A 21794-nucleotide genomic window follows, 5' to 3' on the forward strand; every position below is an offset into this window, starting at 1 on the left:
TCTAGGCCAGTGGTCCTGTGTGAACACACACACAAGCTCACGCGCGCACACACACGCATGCTCCATCTGGGAGACTTTTCTCCTCCTCTGAACTCGATCACTCTAGCCTGGCGTCTCCATATTCTGCCGACCATTCTCAACCTCCAAAGTCAGACCCATCCCACCTACCCCTGCTGTGCTCCCCAGGCCTGTCCAGACCCCAGGAACCCAGGGAAAGGGGAGCGCCCTTGGAGGGAGCTTGCTCTCAGCCTGACCTCCTCCTCCTTCCGCTTTCCAAGGCCCTCTTTTTCAATAGGGCTCCTCTTCTTTCATCAAAACGGGCCACCTTGTGTCCCACTGACTGTCACCCAGCCAGAACAATGTGTTCAGGAGGGACCAGATCACACATGTCTGCAGTGCTACTAGAAATGGGAGTAGAAAGTGCCTTATCTTAAAGAAATGAAGCACGTGGGTGAGGTGGCGATGGCAGAGGTGCTGGCAGGATCCACAGGGGCCGGATTCCCTCCGTCACCTGCCCTCACTCTGCCTATGCCAGGACCAGCCTCAGACTTGGGGATCCAGAGAAAGTTCTGGAGCCTGAGGCACTGATTCTCCCGGCTCTGCGGTGTCCCGTCTGCGGCCCGTGCATGCAAAGCCAGGCCTGCTGAATTATGCACAAGGGCCCTGGCTGCAAGAGAAAGGCTGCCAAGGCTGGAGTCCAAGGGAACCCCACGAGTTTAGAATTCAGACCTTGAACCTTTCAAAGTCTGAGTCCATTTAGACTCCGAGAAACACCACTTCCGTTCCTTAAGCAGAACCGGCCAGTGGTGGGTGGGGATCGCAGAGAGACAAGCATAAAATGCCTCATAAAAAGGCTGCAAGTCCTGTTGGACATCAAAGGGCTCCTAAGGCAAGCATGAGATGAGTTCAGTGTAAAGGAATCATCAGCATATGGATTAGATTCCCCATTCATCAGGCACCCGCCAGAGTGGCAGGAGAAGCCTTCCCACTGCATGGCCCGAGTTCAACGGGCTGGAAAGCGCTCTGAGTCACAGAGGGACCCCCAAAGGCAATCAGCCGCTCCCCGCCATCCTGAGTCTTCTTTCCGCTGTGGCTGTGGAAAAACCTGCGCTGGAAGAAATCAGCTGTGCTAATTCCAATGGGCTGGCCCCGAGTCACTGCAGCCAGCGCCCCCCACTCTCCACACCTCTGAGGGCCGCAGAGGCTCAGTTCAGCCCAGATGCAGCTGGCTCCCTCCCTAGAGTCTGGTGCCTCCTACCCCCTCTGCTGCCACCCAGGTCCACGGCCCTCCTGCCTGTCTCTCATCCTTACAGCAGCGACAGGGCGCCTCCCCGAGGGGAGAGGGAGCAAGGAGGGCGTTCCCAACCCCATCCAGCCGCAATGCAGTTTCATCTTCCCCAGCCCTTGCTCCTGAGCTTGGCCTTCCTGCCCAGGGCTCCAAGCTGTCCTCAGGATGCTCTCCTGGGACAGCAGACACAGGAGGTCTCCCCAACAGGCAGGGCTGATGGAAGGAGCCTGTGAGTCCCCACATGGACTCCCAGACACAGTGCTCATCCCAGCCCTCCTCGCAGGCTACCTCCTTTATATCTTAAATAACCTCATCTTCTTCCTTATTTGTCCCCGTATCCAGGCCTTTCGGAAATCCACCTCCTCCCACTCCAGGGAGACTCAAGGCTCCAGTGATGCTCACACCACACCCCCACTCTGGCGCTAGGGAAGGCTGGATGGTATGTGCTGGTGTTTTTAGAGGACCCAGGACTGTGGGAATCCTGTGTGCCCATCAATCCACCTTCTGTGGTCCTCAGGAGAGAGCGACCAAGAAGACAGAGCAAGGTTGCCACCAGGCACATTGCCCATGTCCCACTTTGGGAATGGACGACTCGTTCCCTTGACTGTCAGCTTCCTGGTCTTCCTCCTCCCATAGGCAGGACACAGGCACCCATCAGGGGGATCCATCAATGACTGAGGATGGTACCAGTGTGCCAAGTCCAGGGACACACCTCCAGACCCTCCAGGTTGAACCGCCTGGCAGTGAGACATCCCCCCCGCCCACTCCTGCCTTCCCTTCCCTTCCCCAGTTAGGGGTCCCTGGTGCCCTCCATGGTAAACCTCCCCCATGCTCATCTCCGCGTCAACTGCCTCCCAAGGAGCCACAGCTGACAACACCAAGCAGGAGACAAACAAGGATGGCTTTATTAAAAACTAGCCCAGGTGGGCTGGGGACAGAGCTCGGTGGTGGAGCTTGTCTAATATGAGTGCAAGGCCGAGTTGATCTTGAGCACCACACACACACACGTGCACACACATGCTCACATGCACACATACATGCACATATACACACATGTATGCACACATACACACATGTATGCACACATACACACATGCACATATACACATACATACACACACTAATCCATAGCTGCAGGAAAGTTGGGTGAAAGAACTTAGTCCTCAGCAAAGGGAGGCATCCTATCTCCCCTGAACACGAATCCAGATCTCTCTGACCACACACACACTCCCTCAGCATGCAGTGTAGGGAGGGATCAAAAACCATCCTGAGGATCAGCTCTTTCTGCCCAGAGGAGGCAGCCCAGCCATGGAGGGTGGGAGCTAGCTAGGGGGGGTAAGCACCCTGTGGTATAGCATGTGGCCCCAGACCAGGGGACAACAGGAAGGCCTCAGAGGAAGAAGGCTTCCTCCACTTCTGACTTGGAGCTGAGCCCTGGAGTCACCAAAACTGAGTTCCAGTTCCAGCTTCAGATGTCATTATTATTCAGTGGCAGTCACCCTGGGTCCCAGGAACCTCAATTTCCTTGGCTAGCAAGTGGCGCCAATGGGGCCAGTTGCGGTGGTGCAGGCCTGTAATACCAGTGGCTCAGGAGGCTGAGGAAGGAGGATCGCGAGTTCAAAGCCAGCCTCAGCAAAAGCCAGGCGCTAAGCAACTCAGTGAGACCCTGTCTCTGAATAAAATACAAAATAGGGCTCGGGGTGTGGCTCAATGGCTTAGTGCCCCTGAGTTCAATCCCCAGTACCCACCCCCCAAAAATGACACCAATGGCCCCCAGCCTGCTTGCCTATGGGCTGGGGTGAGGATGTATGGAGAGAAGATGAAGGCTTCATGAACTTCGAGGGGTGCGGGAAGGCAGGTGCCCGCTGCAGTGACAATGACCATCTTGCATTCCCTCATGGCCAGGACAGCCTACTTCTGTGGATCACAGGGCAGTCAGCACACAGGTGGCTGCACCCTCAGAGCCAGCAAGAGGGGGTGCTTCCTTGGGCTTTATTCCTGTCACACATGTGCATGAATGCACGCACCCTCTGCCCAGTTATTAAAAAACATACAGGGGTTGGGGGGCAGTGGCACATGCCTGTAATCCCAATGACTTGGGATGCTGAAGCAGGAGGACTGTGAGTTCAAAGCCAGCCTCAGCAACTTAGGCAATAAGCAGCTCAGCAAGACCCTGTCTCTAAATAAAATATTAAAAAGGGCTGAGGATGTGGCTCATGGTTAAGTGTCCCTGGGTTCAATCCCCAGTACCAAATAAGTAGATAAATTAAAACACACAGAGTTCAGTGATCTGTGCTGGCAGATCACAACCTTAAGCATTCGTTCCCATGACTTTCAGGGAAATCCAATTCTGTTCCTCTTGGCTAACATCCTTGACACAAAAGATATCCCAGCAGTCCAAGATTTGGGGGCTTTGAGACACTGCTTCCAAATGCACACAGGAGCTGAGAAGCAGAAGTTTGTCTGTGAGAGAAACAGTCCTCTTAGCACAAGTGTCATTGATTTTTTTAAAATGACAGGTTTAACAACAAATATCATTTTCCAGTGGCACTGAGTACCCATTTTTTCCTTCTCTCATTCCAATCCATGGTTCTGAATGTACCTGATACTTAGTATCTCTTACACAAATGTGGAATTGATATTTGGTATGAGCAGTTGAGAAACATTTTGCAAAATTAAATAATTTGTTTTGCTCTCTAATTTGTGTATGTAGGTTTACATTAGAAATAAACCAATGATGTGCTGGGGGGTATCTCAGTGGTGGAGCACTAGCCCCTGTGAGGCCCTGGGTCCATCTCAGCACTGCAAAATAAAAACAGGAAGAAAGAAATAAAGAAACACAATGAAGTATAATACCCATTGCTTCTGTTGGCAACTAGATACATATAGAATGCTAGATACAGAGTGTTTCATAAAAGCATTTGATAACAATTTTCTTGAATATTCAAAAAATAAAATCTAAAGACATCAGGATTGTTTAAATAATTTTGATTTGAGGTTTTGATATTCATTAATTATGATCATATTTTATCTTCCCATGGTCCCTGTTACTTACAAATATTTTCAAGACCAAATATTTTGGGGGAACATATTTTTAAAATGTTTTTGATTCTCATATTTACCATAATCTAGACATGTTGATGAAAGTATATTCAAATTCTGCATACTTGAGTATAATTACATTCTGTTTTTATTCCTTTAGAGAAGAGTTGGCAAACTTTTTCTTAATGAGCCAGATAATAAATACTTTAGGCTTGCAGGCAATGTGGTCTCTGTCACAACTACTCAACTTTGCTGTTTCCTCATAAATACAGCTATAAATAAAATGTAAATGGATATGTATTATATGGTTTGAGTATGAGGTATCCCCCTAAAGCCCAGGTGACCACCTCCAGGGGTCACATGCCATGGCTGACCTCTGCCCTCTAGAATCTTCAACCTTGAAATCAGTCTCCTGTCTCGACCCCACTCTAACTTCCATCTCTGGCCTTCAGGGAAGAGTGTAGCTCTTTCCAAAGATGCAGGGGCTCCCCTCACCCATGTACTTCTGGGTCCAGGTGTGGCCTCTTGGGGACAGAATTAAAAGAGGGTTCATAATAACGTCAATTCAGAAAAAAAAATTATAAGGGGTTTCTGGCATTTCAGTGTAGGCCACCAGGTCTCCTTATCTCCCAGCCAAGCATCTCTGGGAAGGAGCCTTACTTAGGTCAATCCCTCCTTTCCTGAAGCCAGCTGGTCTGGAAGATGCGCTGACACAGAATCGACAGCATGCTGACGGAGTGTGGGAAAGAGAAGACTGCAAAGGTAATGCCCAGGTTTTGTGGGGGACCATTGGGTATCGCAGTGTGGTTGAGTGGCATGGATAAAACCGGAGAAAGAGCAGGTTTGAGGCAAATGTTGCTATTGTGCCCACTTTGCCAAAGTGGGAACTAATGATTAAAGGATTTAAGTGACTTGACTTAGGTCACATAGCTAATAAGTGACAGAACAGGATCTGAGCCCAGGTCTGCCTGATTCCAGAGTCCAAGCTCCTGCCACCCACCTCTTTTCCTGCTCTTTTGCTTCCACATTCTGCCTCATCCAGGCCTGCACTGCCACAGGGGGCCGTGAGGGGCACCTCCAGGGTGCATGGAAGGTTCCATGTGTCTTTCTCCTTTATTCTCTCACCATCCCTGTGAGGCAGGTTCTACTATCCCTGTGTCAGTCAGATTTCCGTTGTCATAACACATTCCTCAGGTACTCAATTTATAAAGAGAACAGGTCTCTTTGGGCTCTCGGGTTTAGAGTTTCCAGTGCAAGGTCCATTGGCTCCATTGCTGCGGGCTGCAGTGAGGCAGTGCATCATGGTGGGAGAACATGGTAGACCAAAAGCACTCACCTCGGGACCAGGGAGTAAAAGACACTGAGAGAGGCAGAGACCAGGCGTCACTACCTCCTTCAAGAGTGCACCCTCACTGACCTAAGACCTCGTACCAGGCTGTCTCTTAAAATTCCTACCACCTTCCACTAGCACCAAGATGGCGACTGAGCCTGAGCACATGGCTTTGGGGCACATTCCAGATCCATCTGTAGCAATCCCCAATATCACGAATGGGGATGGTGAGGCTCAGACCAAGCTGACGAGCTAGTGAGACCTTCCAGGGGACTAATGACAGCATCAGATTATTAAGAAGTGTTTATAGAAGTCCTTTGAGAAGTTAGCCTAGCACAATGCAAAAATCTGCCCTCTCCCAGCCTAATGGATGGGGTGCCCGAGGAGGTCATTAGCTTTTGTCCTCGTCCATAGGACCCTGCCGGTTCCTCCTTGTACCGAGCAGAGTGAGGGGCTATCGGGAAGCTGTCCAGCACCCTAGGAGGTCGTGGGCATAGTCATGGAACCATCTTCTTCTCTGGAATTCTCTGAGGAAGCCTCATGGGTGGAATTTTAGTGGCTGAGGGCTAAGGCAGGATGTGTGCAGCTCCTATGTCACCCCAGCTCCGTGACAGTCTGAGTGAGGCATAGAAGAAGACCCTGGATCCCATATTCCACCTGTAGGAGTGCCCAGGTCAAAGAGGGGAGGGCACATGGTGCCTAGGTGAAGGTCATCCCTCCCAGGGGGGCTGGCACAAGAACAGTATGTGACTCTTCCTCTTGGGTTCTGTGGTGAAGAGTCACAGTCCACAGGACAGCACCCTGTCAGATTGCAGTGGGAAGGTCTCCAGTGACCAGCATGAAGCCAGGGTCTCATGATGCACCTATCTCTCCTGCCCCCATTGATAGGGTCGCCAGGTCCAGAAATCAGGGTGGAGGGGAGGGACTTAGAGGAAGCCACTCCAAATGTTCCCAGTTATATGGCCACCTCTAAGTGGGGGAGTGAAATAAGAGGTGTGAGTTTGGGACAGAGGTCTAAGCCCACCAGATCTTCTCATTACCAAAAGTCTCTTGCTCTGCTTGCCATGTTGAGGGTGTAACAAGAACTGCTTGCACCCAGCAGTGGGTTCATTGATCAACCTCTTTAAATGGACCCTCCTGGGGGCCCAGTTGCTCAGCTAACTGGAATGCACGTGCTGGTAGCAGGCTGCTCCCCATGGCGCATCGTGGGAGGGAAAGCCACAGGGAATGAGTGTTAGGGTCACAGCTCCCTGCGTTGGCTTGGACCGTGATGCCAGGCCCTTGAGCCCATGCAGAGAGGACAAAAGAGATGCTGACTCACAGTTCAATGACAGCACCCCCACCCCTGGTGACAGCAACCAGATGGCAAAGCCCTGTCCTGTGGCCACTCAGCCCTCTCTTGCTTGCCCATCAGAGACAAGCACGTCAGGCCTGCAGAGCCTGCGGTTTGCAGCCCAGTGGGAGGATGATTTCAGTCAAGGTCATTGCCCTCTTTATGGACTATGGGTCCAGCAGACATGGGCTCCAACAACGGAATCCCTTAGCCAGGAAGCAAGGGAATAAACCAGAGATGGGTTGGTTGGGAGGACCCTGCGTGCTCCCTTTTGGCATCTGCCCAGGCCCCGTGGCTGGCTGCACCTGATCGTCAGGCCCCAGTAGTCAGCAACAGCACTTTGACCATAGCCACCTGGGGTCAATGCTTAGGGATGGAAACAAAGCATCGCGTGTGTAAGCACGAGGCTGGGCTCGGGGTTGGGTGACCTGGTCCTTACCTGCCTCTCACTTCCTGCCAGTAAGCTTCACCTGGGGCAGGGATGCGGGAGGCTGCACGGGCAGCTCACGGGGGTGCAGGCTTCCCCGCCAGCTCTGCCCCTGTCCCTGAAGGACCCACATCAGGGAGAAAGGATCCAAGGATCCAGGCTCAGAGTGGACGTGGGACAGCGGAGGACAAGCCAGAGAGATCCTGGAGTCATCTCAGAAGGCTTTGGGCAAAGGCAGTGAGTCCCAAAGAACGGGAAGGTTAGGGACAAACCTAGAGTAGGTAGCACTTGCAGGCATGAGTGGGGAGGAGCTGGGGGCTGGCAGAACCTTGGCTGAGAGTGGCTGACTTGTTGGACAAACTGCACACAGCCTTCTGCGTGAAGACCCTGCTGCAGCTGAGCATCAGACCATGAGGGGAAAGCAGGATTGTGCCCTCCGGGATCTCTGTCCAGGTAGGCACAGGCAGAGCAACCTGGGCCACGGGAAGGTCTCAACCAGGAGTTGTGCAGAGCCGGGGTGGGCAGGTGGCTTCATGATGGACCGTCTAGAAGATCCAAAAAGGACCCCCACCTGCAGGTATGGAAGGTGGGTGACACCCCACGTATGCCTTTGGCCTTAATTTACCCGTTCCATTCCAGCCATGAGGCGGTCTTCTCAGTCCCCAACTTCATTACTCAGGGCCTTGACCAGGGCCATCTGTGCCCTGAAACTACAGTGTCTGTGCCAGTGACTGCTCCCGACACTTAGGCTGTATTCACTGAGGTTGCGCTCACATCAACTCTGTGAGGAGGCCTTATCTTCTTCATCTTACAGGGAGGACATCAAAGCACAGAGAGGTTAAGGGAGTATCCCAAGGTCACACAACTACTTCCCCTATGGCAGAACTCTGTCTTACAATGATTTACATTTGTGAATCAGCCCAGGAGGGTGTCCAGGTAGAAGCTGGTCCTCTCTCCTAGGTTTTATGGTGACTTTCTGGGCCGGAGTCCAGAGAGTGTTTATCCAGCAAAGAAGAACTAAAACGACTCCCCACAGAAACAAACTGCCATCCCGGATCCCCCACGGCCTGACTGCCACACCCTCTGGCCACATGACATTGCCTCTTGTGTCCCTGGCTGCTACCCCTCTTCCTGGACAGAAGGGGAGGTCACAGCTGAGCATTGCCGGTAGCAGCAAGAAAACAAACAGTGCCAATGTCCCCACGCCCGTTTCTCGGAACTAGGTGCCCTTCTGGCCATCAAGGGTGAAGGAATTCTCCCTAGAGGGGCAAGGGAGAGGCCAGAGATGTAGACAACTCCGAGTGCCAGTGGAAACCCAGACCAGCCCTCAGACACCCTGCTTGGACCTCCCCCAGATGGCACCATCCCTGGTCCATGCCAGAAGTGGCTCATCCCACACTCAGCCCCTTGGTCCAGAAGGCCTTCATCCTCAGGACAGGTCAGTGCTTTCCACAGTCCCAGACCTGATTTTCACAATGGTGCCTTCCCAGGCTCTTGGCTTCACAAGATTCTTGCAGTTAGACACACACACCCAGGCAGATCTGATCTTATTCCTGTTTTAACAGGCGGAGAGGCTGGCTCGGCTTCCTCCTGTTGCCTTACAAATTAGCATCTGCAATTCAGGGGTTCATGCCGGCAACTGGTCCCGCAGTCTCTCTGCAGACACACAGGCACCCGCAGGTCCACTGACAGCGATGCTGAACATGCACAGATGTGGCCCTGGGCTTGAGACCTCTGTTTCTCATGGAGTTCCCATTGTTCCTACAGAGCCCTGCACAGCAAGATCAGGGTGATGACCTTTGGCAGAATGGTTTGCTGTTGGTTGAGGAAGGCTTCCCTTGAAGCCACTGCCTCTGGAGACTGTAGAAAGTAAGGGGGTGGGTGGGGACAGGGTAGTAGTTCACACCAGATAACCTTAGTGAGGTATTAAGGAACTTGGGAGACCCTGTCTCTAAATAAACATAAAAAAGAGCTGGGGGTGTGGCTTGGTGGTGAAGCCCCTCTGGGTTAAATTCATGGTACAAAAGATAGATAGATAGATAGATAGATAGATAGATAGATAGATAGATAACAGGGGGATGCAAATTGCCAGCCTCAGCAAAGTGATCAGAGTGCAAACAGCTAGAATTAGTTCCTGCCGATGACAGTGACTCAAAACAATGTTTTTCAAACTGTAACATGCATACGAATCACTTAGAGATCCTGCTAAACTGTTGATATTGATTCCATCTGAGTGGACCCAAGACGGTACATTTCCAATAGGCTCCAGGAGGAGTCCATACTGTTGGTCCTTAGAACATACTCTGAGTAGCAAGAGCTTAACAAGATGGTTTATTTCTTCCTTATGTTCTTGAAACCCAGGAGTCGGCATCCCAGGGCTATATAATGGTGCTCCATAGTGTCAGGGATCAGAGCTCTTCGACCTTGTCACCACTCCATGTGACTTTTATTCCCAAGATGATCCACCATGGTGTCAGATGGAGCTCCAGCCATTCCATTTGCATGTTTAGTCTTTCCCTTTCTCCCAGAGCAAGAACTGATAGAAGAGTCCGCCCCGCCCTTCCTTCCCAAGAACCCATCAGAAACAGTACACGTACACTCCTGCCCCCCCCCCCCCAGGACCCAGCCAGCGCCTTCCCAACGTCCGTTTGTAAAGGAGGTTGGGAAATAGTCTTTTTTTTGGCCAGGCAACCAGGGGCCCAGCTAAAAAATCAAGAACTCCACTTCTGAGGAACTAGCTGAAAAACAGCGGGAGGCGACTCAGACCCTCTGACACAGCAGGCTGGAATGGAATCAGTCTCCCAGAGCCAAATGTGAGAATGAACCACAATTCTGACCCCCAATCCACCTCGAGGCACCTTGTAATGAAGCGCCACCTGCTCACTCCCAGGGGCAGTGGGGGTGGGTCTGACCTCGGCCACTGGCGGCAGAGCGCCTGGTTCAGATTTTGCTCGGTCACTCATTGGCTATAAAGTCGTGGGCAAGTTAGTTAATGTCTCTGTGCCTCGGTTTCCCTTCTGTAGAATGAGAATCTAGTAGTGTCTGTCTCCTGTGGTGGAAAGAGCAAAGCTTGCCCAAGGTTCTGGTGACTAAATAAAGCCACTGGAACTCCACCAGCCCGCTTTGCACCCATGCTGTTGGTGTGCACAGAAGTTACGAAACAAGGAAGCCCATCTTCTCGGAGCTGAGGAACCAAATGGTATCCAACTTGGAAAGAATGACCTTGGAGCTACGCATTTGAAGACCAGTCATTTATTTGGAGGTCATCTCAGTTTGCTCAGAAACTTTTAGGATGAATTTTTTCCCCAAAAGCTTTCTTTTGTGTGGTTTTGGTGTGTGTGTGTGTGCAAGAAATGAATCATGATCATACTGTGATGTCTTTGTAATGTGTCACTTTGGCCCTGTTGAATTCTGTGCCCCAGCAGTCCTTTCCTGGCATGTTTCTGAAGGAGGTGGGCCACCAGGGCTCCCCTGTGAGAGGACAGGAGGGCAGGAGGGGGAGGGGACAGCCACCTGGTGCAGCAGGGCCAGGCCAGCCTTGCGGGCCTGTTGATTTCCCTCCCAGGGTGAAGCAGCAGCTGGTCACGTGTGTGCTTTAGACAAAGGACCCCAGCTTCTGCCACATGCCCTTGTCACCAAGGCCAGAGAAAGATAAGGGCTTCAGTCCATCCTTGTGGGTCCCCAGCTGGCCCTACAATTTTTGTGGACTTGAAGCTCCAGCAACAGACATGGAGACATGTAGCCCCAGGGCGGGTGCGAGCCAGGCCTCTGTGATAAATCAATCAGTCTGTCTGTCTGTCTAACCATCTACCTATCATTCTCTTATATTCATCTATCTGTTCATCCATCTATCTCCTATCTGTTGATTTATGTCCTCCATCTATTCACCTACCCACCTACTATTTTCTATCAATTGATTTATCTATTTATTCATCTATTGATCTATCAATCTACCTATTCACCTATTTTCTATCTACCTATTTTTTTCTATCCTCCATCTACTCATCTACCTTCTATTTATCTTTCTTTCTTTTTCTTTAATCTATCCATCCATCTGCTCCAGGGTTGCAGCCCTGGCTTATACACATATTATCAGAAAAACAGAGTAACTCTGGGGTCCCCCACCCCCTATTTCACAGCTGGGGGAACTGAGGCAGAAAGGTAAATTGCTTTACTAAAGGTGACATTGCAAGCTAGTGACTATGGAGGAGGCAGAGCCCAGGCCCCGACTCCCAGTCCAGTGCTGTCCCCAGGGCCCGTCCCCACCACTGCTCCTACGTGCCCACCCCTGCTGCACTCGGAGACCCCCCTGGGTTTCCATCGGGCTCAGGGTGGGTACATAGGACCAAGTTTCATGTGCGTCCTGCCCTCAAGCTGCCCACAGTTTGTCAGGGAGACTGGTACATCTCTAGACTGTTTGAACATGGAATGGCCCGGGGCCAGGTGGGGGAATAGCAGCACACGAGCCTGTGAGTCCCCCTGTGCATGTCACAGGGGGCCAGGAGATGCCTGGCTGTGGTCTGCTCTGAGAAAATCCCTAAGGAGCTTTTCTCCAACAGCCATAGAAGGAATCATGGGAACACTCCCTGCCGTGCTCCCATGTGGCACAGACCTGCATGTGGGCACTGCTCCCCCTTGAGCCCCCTGCCCATCCCCAGGTCCTGTGGCCCCTCCTACTGCAGGACCTGGAATCTCATGTCCTCTCCTGCGTGCGGCTGCTCCCAGGGACCCCACACATTCCTTCCTGTGTGCTCTCCTGCAGGGACCCAGCACCTTAACCTCCCTGGGGAGGGCTTCATGTTTGTGGGACGGCCGGACTTGCCTGGTATCCCCCCCCATTGCCAGCTAGCAGCCCTCCCCCAAGCTCAGTGCTGGACACAGACAGGCACCAAGGCCCAGGTCCTGCTGCCCCCAAGCCTGGCCTGAAACTACACACACCCCCTGACCGACATTTCCAAATCCTGAAGTCCTGACCTGAGGACCCCAGGAAACACACACATACCCACCGCCCCGCAGACTGCTGTCACCCCCCTGTGCACTGATGTGGGGAAGGAGCTGGGCAGGAGGGGATCGCCCTGGGGAGGTTCCGGACCCAAGGCACTTGCCCCTGTTTACTCACCACTGAGCCAGAAACTCTCCGAACTTACTGGAAAGCTCCTGGCACTTTGTTTTCCTGAAACGAAACAAAAACAGGTTGGACTTCTCTGGTGTTTACCTGCAGGCTCAATTACCTAATTCTGAGCTGGGCTGCCTGGCAGGCTGGCAAAGGTGAACACAGGGCAAAGGCAACCACTTCTCTCATGTGCCCAACCCAAAGCAGAAGCCTCTGGAGGAGGAGACTGAGTCAGGGCTAGGGAGACTCCTGGCTGTGGAAGAAGACGGAGCAGGTAGGAGTGCTGTTTGACTCTGAGCAGCTTACCTAACCTCTCTGAACCTGTGCCTTCATCTGCTTCCCTTGCTGGATTGTTGGAGGATTCACAATGACAACCTAGCACCCAGCATTCAAGCAAAGGTGGCTGCTGTTAGGAGCAAAGATCTCTTTTGGCCAGACTGTAGGGGACCCAGAGGTTCTGTAGCTCCTCAATCTCCTTTACAAATCAATTCTATCCAAATGTGTCACCTCACCTCCCACCCAAAGTGTTCCTCCCAGGCTTGCTGCTCCCAAACACGCAGAGGTGTTCTTCCAGAGCAGATGATATGAAATTGCCACGTATGTTGTAGACACACCCCTAGCTGCTGGGAGGAAGTTCTTCTCAACCAGAGCTACCATGTTGTGACTCAGTTTCCCTCTGCTCTCCCCATCTAGAACTCCGGAGGAGCTGTGGGCATATCCTGTCTCATGATGGCCTCTGGTGGCTCTTTTCTTCAATCTCCCATGACCATCCAAATATTTCTGCTTGACCCTGGTGCCTTGGGCTGGAAAGAAAACAGACCCAGGTACACGGAAATTCCTGGTGGGACTCGGGCTATGCAGCTAGCTCAGAACATGTTTAAATGCATTTCTAGATGAAAGTCTTTTAAATTCTCAAAAGGAAGCCGCTCATGCCAGTCTGGGAAATTCTGGCTTGGAGCCACCAGGACGTGGCACAATCTTCCCCAACCCTATCCCAAGGTAGGTCCTTGTATTTCCAACTTTCATGGCTTGCAAGAGGGATGGTGAGCGTATGGCCAAAGCCCTCGGTGGTCACCAGAGGGAGATCACACACAGTCTCCCACACCTTCCTCCTCCCTCTCTCTGGGTCCTTGGTAATGACATGACAGCTCCTCCCCTGACCTTACACCCAGGCTGACCTAAGGCTTGCTTTAACCAGAGAATCCGGTGGAGGTGAGGCTGCTGGGTCTGTCCCAGCCAGGACCCCATGGCCGGTGCTTCACTGGGTTCTTCCCTTCCGGCCCAGTGCCCTTGACGTGGATAAAGTAAATCAGAAACCAGAGCTCCTCCCTGCCATGAGAAGAAAGCATCTTGATAGTGTTTCTAGTAGAAAGAGGGTGCAGAAGGGGTGGAAAGACGCAGGACGTTTTTAGATCCCTGTCCTGAGTGGAGGGAAAGGGGGATGCACAAGTCCCTGAGACTCCTTCATTGGAAAAGAACTGCAGCTAGCCGGGAGGCTGAGATCACCTGGACAGGGAGGGGTGCCTCGTCCCCTCCGTCATGACTGGGTAGGATCAGAAACCATGCTCTGCTCTGCTCAGGAGCTCTGCTCATCGGAAAGCAGCCACCACCAAGCTATGCTACTCTGTAGCCCAGAGATGCTGTGTCCCTTTCTCAAGCCACAGAGCCATTGGAAGACGGGCTGGAACTGCCTGCTGAGCCAGCCCTTAGCCTCTTGGCTTCAGGGAATAAATACTGGGCCTGCAGCTGGCCTCTGCCTCCGGCTCCTCCCGGAAAATCCCAGGACAGCTTCATCTGGATGTTTTTCAGAGTCAGGCTGGCTTCATTTCTGTCCTGCTGGCCCTCGGCACTGTACCTGACAGAGGGGGTGAGAGGACAGGACCACTCAAAGAAGGAACTTTTCTGACATTTTATTACCATGTGCAAGTTCAAAGTCCCAGGGCACAGCACATATGCTTCTTATGAGATTTAAACATGTACATAAGTGATTATATGTGTACGCTTGTGAATGTCAATATCTGTGTACATGGGTGTGTGTATGTGTGCAGTGTGAGTCCTTTATCTACAGGATTGTGAACTCCTTGATGATGTGGAATGGAAGATGAATGGATGGATAGATAGATAGATAGATGATAGATAGATAGATAGATAGATAGATAGATGATAGATAGATAGATGATAGATAGATAGATAGATAGATAGATAGATAGATGATAGGATGAATGGATGGAATGGACAGACTGTGGGTGGATGGAAAGATGGATGAACCAACAGGCAGATGTGGGGGTGAGTGGATGGATGGATGGACAGGAAGACAGACCCATCACCTCTGACCCTCAGCTGGTGGTTTGTTCATAGCAGGCCCAGCTAATATGGAAAGAAGGCAGAGTTCACATTGGTCTTTGTCCCTAGAGGAACACAGAGGAACTGGAAGAAGGCAGCAGAGAACTCTCAGGGCTTGAAACCAGTGGTCTTGACCACGCATTTCTCTGATCTTCAGTTTTCTTCTCTGTAAGGAAAGAATGTCAAGCATGGAGTCTGCTCCCAGGGGTAAATGGGGAATTAAGCCCAAAGGATCATGTTCGGAGGTTCACAGAGTGGACAGGCCCAGGGACGTGGTCTAGACAGGGACCAGGTCCAATCCTGGCTGTGCCACTTAAGTGCTGGGGGACCCTGAGGAAGTTGCTCGAACACACCCAACTGGGGAGGAAGTTGCTCCTTGTTAGAGCTGGGGCTCTGTGTGGAGAAGCACCAGGTGCTCTCAGCAACAGTCACCATACCGTTGTCCCTGCAGAAGGCCTGGCCCCACCTCTCACGCTGCACAGGCAGAGAGCTGTGCATGGAACCAGGGCAGGACCACAGAGAGGGCTGAAGGTGACAAAGGCTTCCATAGGGCCACACAGGGAATGGGGGAGGCCAGGAGAGGCCAAGGAGGCCTCCCTGGAGGAAGAAAAGAGCAATTGTAGGGAAACTCATCCTGCCCAGCTGACCTCCCGAAAAGGGGACATAGTGACACGGCGAGAAAAGAGAAAGGGTTTTAAAACTACCAAAGAGTTGCCACATCTTGGGGGAGATGTTCATATTGGCTAACCCATAGATGGGATTCCTGGAGAAGGGGAGGGAGCCCAGATGCTGGACACAGCTGTCAACACAGTGTCCGGGGCCATGGCTTCACATGGACCTGGAGTGGGACCAGGTCCCATGTGACAGCTGATCTGGAAGGCTCTGCATCCTGGGCAGGGAGAGCCTGGGGCAGCTGGGGGTCCTGGGTTCTTCCAGGCCTAGCTGGCCTCTTGTTCTTGTTGGAGCTTCAGATAATCAGGTCCCTTTGCCTAGCTGTGGGCCCAGCTCCACACCACCCTGTCCTTGTGTATGTCGAGGGGTGCTCAGCCCTCTCAGAGACCCCGACCATCTTGGCCCCTTACCACACTGCCGCTACTCACCCACCTCCCCACCTCCAGTCATTAGCAATTGGACCAGACAGGGGCCTGACCCGGGGCAGGCAATCCATGAGTGGCTGGTGCCCAACAGGGGTCAGCCAGGTACTCTTTTTCATGGACCTGAACTTGGAACAAACTTGCCAGCTCTCAGAGGAGACAGAAGGGAGGTGGGGGCTGCCTGTGCTAAGCCATGGGTGAGCGTTCGAGGAGAGCAGGGGGTTTGTGGGAGAGAAAGGAGACAGAGAAGGTGGGATGTGGAGGAACTAGGGGAGTAGAAAGAGCAAGAAGGAGAGAGAGACGGACAGACAGACAGACACACCAAGCAAACTGAAAATCACCTCCACAGAGTTCCAGAGCCGGTCTGTGCGAATCTTCACCTTAAATCCCATTATCTTAAAAAAAAAAAAAAAAGTCATGAACTTTAACTTCATTTATTTGTTTATTTTCTAGCCTTCTATATTTTGAAAACCGTATTAAAGGGAAATTGGTTCATGGAGCCCCCAAGGACACAAAAAAATCACAGAAGTTCAAGTCCCTTATCATAAAATGGCAAGTATTTGCACATAACTACATAATCCTCTCAGATACTTTAAATCATCCCTCGATTATTTCAGATACCTAATGTAATGTAAGTGCTACGTAAAAAGTTATTTAGGGAATAATGACATTGAGGGAATGTGTATTATTTAGGGAATAATGACAAGGAAAACATCTATACATGTTCAATACAGATACAATTTAAAAAAAATACTTTCAGTCTGCGATTGGTTCAATCCACAGAGGGGGGACCTCTGGGTGTGGAAGGCCAAGTGCATAATATAGAGACATAAATATGCACAAAATATATGCTTACAGCTCAACAAATTATTAGTGAGCCAAAGTAGAGTTCGGTTCAAGAAATGGGAGATTGTGGTTTCCCCAGTCACCCCTCCCCCAATCAGGTGTCTGATTTTTCTTTGTAGCCTTATAAAGACAATTAGATATGCAACAAGTAATGCAGGTGGGTCCAGCCGGTTTTCTAACTCTATATGGATGGACTCATGTCTGTGTGTTCGCCGAGTTCAGCTTTTTTCACTTAATGTAAGTTTTGCATGTAGCTTAGATCATCCTTCTGGGTCTGTGGGTTACCTCATAATAATGACCACACAGCAGTGTACAAATGTGTTCTATGGTTGATGGGCGTTTGGGTTGTTTCCAGGTGTTTGACTAATAGAAATAACTTTTCCTACCCTTCTACCTAATTATCTTTAGGTGTTAAAGAAGATATATGAGCTGGGTGTGGTGGCACATGCCTGTAAATCCCAGCAGCTCCTGAGGCTGGGGCAGGAGGATGGTGAGTTCAAAGCCAACCTCAACAACTTAATGAGGCCCTAAAAAACTTAGAGAGACCCCATTACCCTGCCTCAAAATAAAATATAAAAAGGGGCTGTGGAAATTGGTGCAACCACTAAGGAAAGCAGTATGGAGATTCCTTAGAAAACTTGGAATGGAACCACCATTTGACCCAGCTATCCCACTCTTCATTTTATACCCAAAGGACTTAAAATCAGCATATTATAGTGACACAGTCACATCAATGTTTATAGCAGCTCAATTCACAATAGCTAAGCTATGGAACCAACCTAGATGCCCTTCAGTAGGTGAATGGACAAAGAAACTGGCATATATACACAATGGAATATTACTCAGCATTAAAAGAGAATAAAATTATGGCATTTTCAGGTAAATGGATGGAGTTGGAAAATATCACGCTAAGCAAAATAAGCCAATCCCCCAAAAAACCAAAGGTGGAATGTTCTCTCTGATAAGTGGATGCTGATCCATAACAGGGAGGGGGGACATGGGAAAAATGGAGGAACTTTGATTAGGCAAAGGGGAGGGAGGAGAGGAAGGGTGTATGGGGGCAGGAAAGATGGTGGAATGAGGTGGACATCATTACCCTAGGTACACGTATGATTGCCCAAATAGTGTGACTCTACACCACGTACAACTACAGAAGTGAAAAGTTGTGTTCCATTTGTATACATTAAATTGAAATGCATTCTGCTGCCATGTATAACTAATTAGAACGAATTTAAAAAGGGTGGAGCTGGGGAATGGAATGTGGCTCAGTGGTTGAGTGCCCCTAAGTTCAATCCCAGGTACCAAAAATAATAAATAAATAAATAAATAAATAAATAAGCAATTTAAACATGCAGAGCAGCTTTCCCAGCATGAATATGGGGAAATTCAGAGAAGTCTTTCCGACTAGGGACTCCTCCTGAAACTCTCAGGGAACTGGGAAGTCCTTCACGAATGGGGCTGTATGAGGTTAAAAGACTGTGACGACCCGGTGGGCGAGCCATTGACAAGCAAGGTCTGGTTGGGGAAGGTCCAAAGAAACTCGGGTGCATCTCCGTGGCCTGGCTTCCAGATCATATTTGAATAGATGGCTTTTATTGTTTCAGGAAGACTCACATACATGGGTGTATACACTAGATGCCCTACTATGCAACTTACTTTTTTACTTAAGGTACCAAAGACATCTTGCTGATGACTACATATAGCTCAAACTCACAATCCATGCAATAGATATAACAGAACTTATTCAGCTAGCGCCCTATTAATGTACAGATACTTTGGAATCAGTGATAGAAGGAACACGCCTGGATATTAGTTCCTGCATACTGAGGTTTTTAGCACACAGGTCAGCTCCTGTCACTTGACTCCTCTAGGGGAAAACACAAACTCCTTACCTGGGTTTCTGATTCCTCCATTCCCTGGTCCTGTCACCCTCTCTGAGCTCATCATGATATTCCCTCCCTGTGCCATTAGACACCAGCTACACCAGCCTTATTGCAGGTCCTTGAAATGTGCCAAACCTGTCCCTGCCTTGAAGCTGCCGCTCTGGCTGTTCCCTCTTCTAGAATGCCCTTCCCTGATGCTCAGTGACAGTTTCCTCACCAGTGCTCTAGGGAAATGTCACCTCTTCACAGATGGCTTCCTGCTCACCCAAGTTTAAGTGGCCACCCTCCCTCTCCTCTGTCATATGTTCTCTATGCAGCCTCCAAAATGCTTTAATGTGTTCTCTTAAAAGATACGTTGAAGTGTCTAACCCCAAGTGACCATGACTGACCTTGTTTGGGAATAGTTGCAGATGCAGGCCCGTTACGATGACGTCACACCGCTGCACCTAGTAGAAGAAAACGTAGCCCCAACACTCCATCACGTCAGCTTAAGAACGGACTTCCTCAATGAGAAGTAAGATCAAGAATGAATAAATGGAGGGGCTGGGGTTGTGGCTCAGTGGTAGAGGGCTTGCCTAGTATGGGTGAGGCACTGGGTTTGATTCTCAGTACCACATATAAATAAATAAATGTCCATCAACAACTAACAAAATATTTTTAAAAAAGAATGAATAAATGGAAAGGGATCAAACTAAAAACTTGCTTCACGACAAAACAAAACCCGATCAATAAGTGGGCAAAGGAACTGAATAGGTGCTTCACAGAAGAAGAAAGACAAATGGTCAACAAATGTAAGAAAAATGTTCCTCATCTCAAGCAAATAGAGAAACGCAAATCAAAACTACACTGAGATTTCATCTCACTCCAATCAGAATGGCAATTATCAAGAATACAAGGAACAGTACATGTTGGCGAGGGTGTGGGGAAAAGGCACACTCATACGTTGCTGGGGGAATGCAGATTAAGGCAATCACTCTAGAAAGCAGTATGGAGATACATTAGAAAACTTGGAGTGGAAACACCATTTGACCCAGTAGTACTATTCCTTGGTATATATATCCAAAGGACTTAAAATCAGCATACTACAGTGATGCAGTCACATCAATGTTGATAGTAGCTGAACTCACAGTAGCTAAGCTATGGAACTAACCTAGAGCCCTCCAACAGATGAATGGATAAAGAAAATGGGGTATATGTACACATGGAATATTACTCAGTTATAAAAAAGTGAATTTATTACTTTTGCCAGTAAAAATAAGGAGACTATTATGCTAAGTGAAATAAGCCAATCCTAAAAAACCAAAGGTCAAATGTTCTCTCTAAATGTGGATGGTGACCCATAACAAGGGAGGGTAGGGAGAGGAAGTATAGATTAGACAAAGGGGAATGAAGGGAAGGGAGGGGGGATGGGAATAGGAACACAGTAGAATGAATCGGACATAACTTTCCTATGTTCATAGATGAATACATGACCAGTGAAACTCCACCTCATGTACAACCACAGGATTGGGATCCTAATTAGAATAAATTTTACTGTGTGTATGTATAATATGTCAAAATACACTTTACTGTCATGTATATCTAAAAAAATTTTTAAAAAGAAATGTGCAGAATAGGCAAATCAATAAAGATAGAACATGAATGGTAGTTGCTTTGGGTGAGGATACTAAGGGGAATGGAGAGTAGCAGATCATTAGTATAGAAAAGAGATTTCTCTTTGGGGTGACTAGAATATTCTAACATTAGATTGAGGTGATTGCCGTGCAACTCTCTGAATATACTAAACAACTTTAGATCATGTACATTTTAAATGGGCAAATTGTAGAGTATGTGAATTAGGTCTCAGTAAAACTATTCTTCAAAGAGTAGAGAAAAGGGAGGGTGGAGATGAGGTCATACTGTAGTTGACCCCAATCAAATTATTGGTGTCCTTATAGGAAGAGAAAAATGTGGCAAAGAGACACAGGAGAGAAGAATACCCTGTGGCATGTGATGGGTTGGGACAGAGGCATCTGAGAGCTAGGGGACACGAAGCTCCTCAGCAACCCCCAGAATCTGGGAGAGAGGCTAGGAGCCAACCCTACTGATGCCTTGATTTCAGACTTCTGTTCTCCAGGACTGTGAGGAATAAGTTCCTGTTTCTTGAATTCATGAAGTTTGTGGCTATTTGTTATAGCAGCTACAGGAAACTAATACACAGCCCCAGTCTTTGTCCAGTTCCTTCCTAGTTTCTTCCATTGTTTCTTTGGGGTCTGCCTCTCCCATGAGAATGCAAGCTCCATGAGAGCAGGGCCTTGTCACTACACCCCCAGTGACTGCCACGGTGACACTTACTGAATGAATCAACAGTGGGTTCAGCCTGAAGGAACCTATCAGTGAGGCCGCTGAGTCGAATGGCAGACTTTTGTTGTTGTTTGACACTGGGAATTGCACCAGGGCCTCACTCCGGGCTGTCCCACCGAGCCTCCACCCCAGCCCCAGGCAGTGAGTCAGATTTCTCTTCCCGAAACACCATTGCTGTGGCACTCAGTTTCCTAAATGTATGCTACCCTCTCCCAGTAATAAAATTGTTGGTTGTAATCCCCCTCCTTCCTTCATGAACCCTCCAGGACAGGGTCCATATTTCATCTTTCCATTTCTAGGAAGCCGGCACATGGCAAGTGCCCACATGCGCAGAATGAAGGAAGGAACAGATGGATTGTGGGAATATCTTGACATCCTTCCTATCATCTTGCCACCTGAATCCTCCCCATCCCCACACAACACCAACATTGGGCCTTCAGTTAATTGGGACACCTGGGTATTGTCCTTCTTCTCCACTTTGCTCCTTCAGTTAATTGGGACACCTGGGTATTGTCCTTCTTCTCCACTTTGCTCCCAGGTTTGGTTCAGGACTGAGGTGGATCACAGTTCCCCCAGGGGAGTTTGGGTCTCTGTGCCTCCCTTCCCAAGTGGACCTGAATGGGCAGCAGGATTGTAAAGGAGTAACTCCACTCAGCAAAATGTGACTAGCTGGGCCTGGTGGCACACTCCTATACCCTCAGCTACTCGGGAGGCTGAGGCAGAAGGATTGCAGGTTGAAGGCCAGACTCAGC

The 21794-nt window shown here is 49.7% G+C and overlaps 2 long non-coding RNA genes across 5 annotated transcripts; both read left to right on the forward strand.

Moving 5' to 3' along the window:
- Positions 1-7376: 7376 nt before the first annotated feature.
- On the forward strand, positions 7377-17314 carry LOC107136777. Of its 4 annotated transcripts, XR_007350858.1 has the most exons (7): positions 7377-7657; positions 7791-7873; positions 8644-8858; positions 12642-12807; positions 13227-13357; positions 13453-13532; positions 16424-17313. It is a non-coding gene; the product is annotated as an uncharacterized LOC107136777 (long non-coding RNA). The 4 variants fall into 4 exon arrangements; XR_007350859.1 differs by lacking the exon at positions 13453-13532 and having other exon boundaries at positions 16424-17314; XR_007350861.1 differs by lacking the exons at positions 12642-12807; positions 13227-13357; positions 13453-13532; positions 16424-17313 and adding an exon at positions 10108-10232 and having other exon boundaries at positions 7386-7657.
- A 610-nt stretch (positions 17315-17924) lies between these two features.
- Positions 17925-21279, forward strand: LOC125619357. Its single transcript, XR_007350862.1, has 2 exons — positions 17925-19213; positions 20637-21279. It is a non-coding gene; the product is annotated as an uncharacterized LOC125619357 (long non-coding RNA).
- Positions 21280-21794: the final 515 nt, after the last annotated feature.

Source organism: Marmota marmota, unplaced genomic scaffold (assembly GCF_001458135.2).
Source record: "Marmota marmota marmota unplaced genomic scaffold, marMar, whole genome shotgun sequence".
Lineage (NCBI taxonomy): Eukaryota > Metazoa > Chordata > Mammalia > Rodentia > Sciuridae > Marmota > Marmota marmota.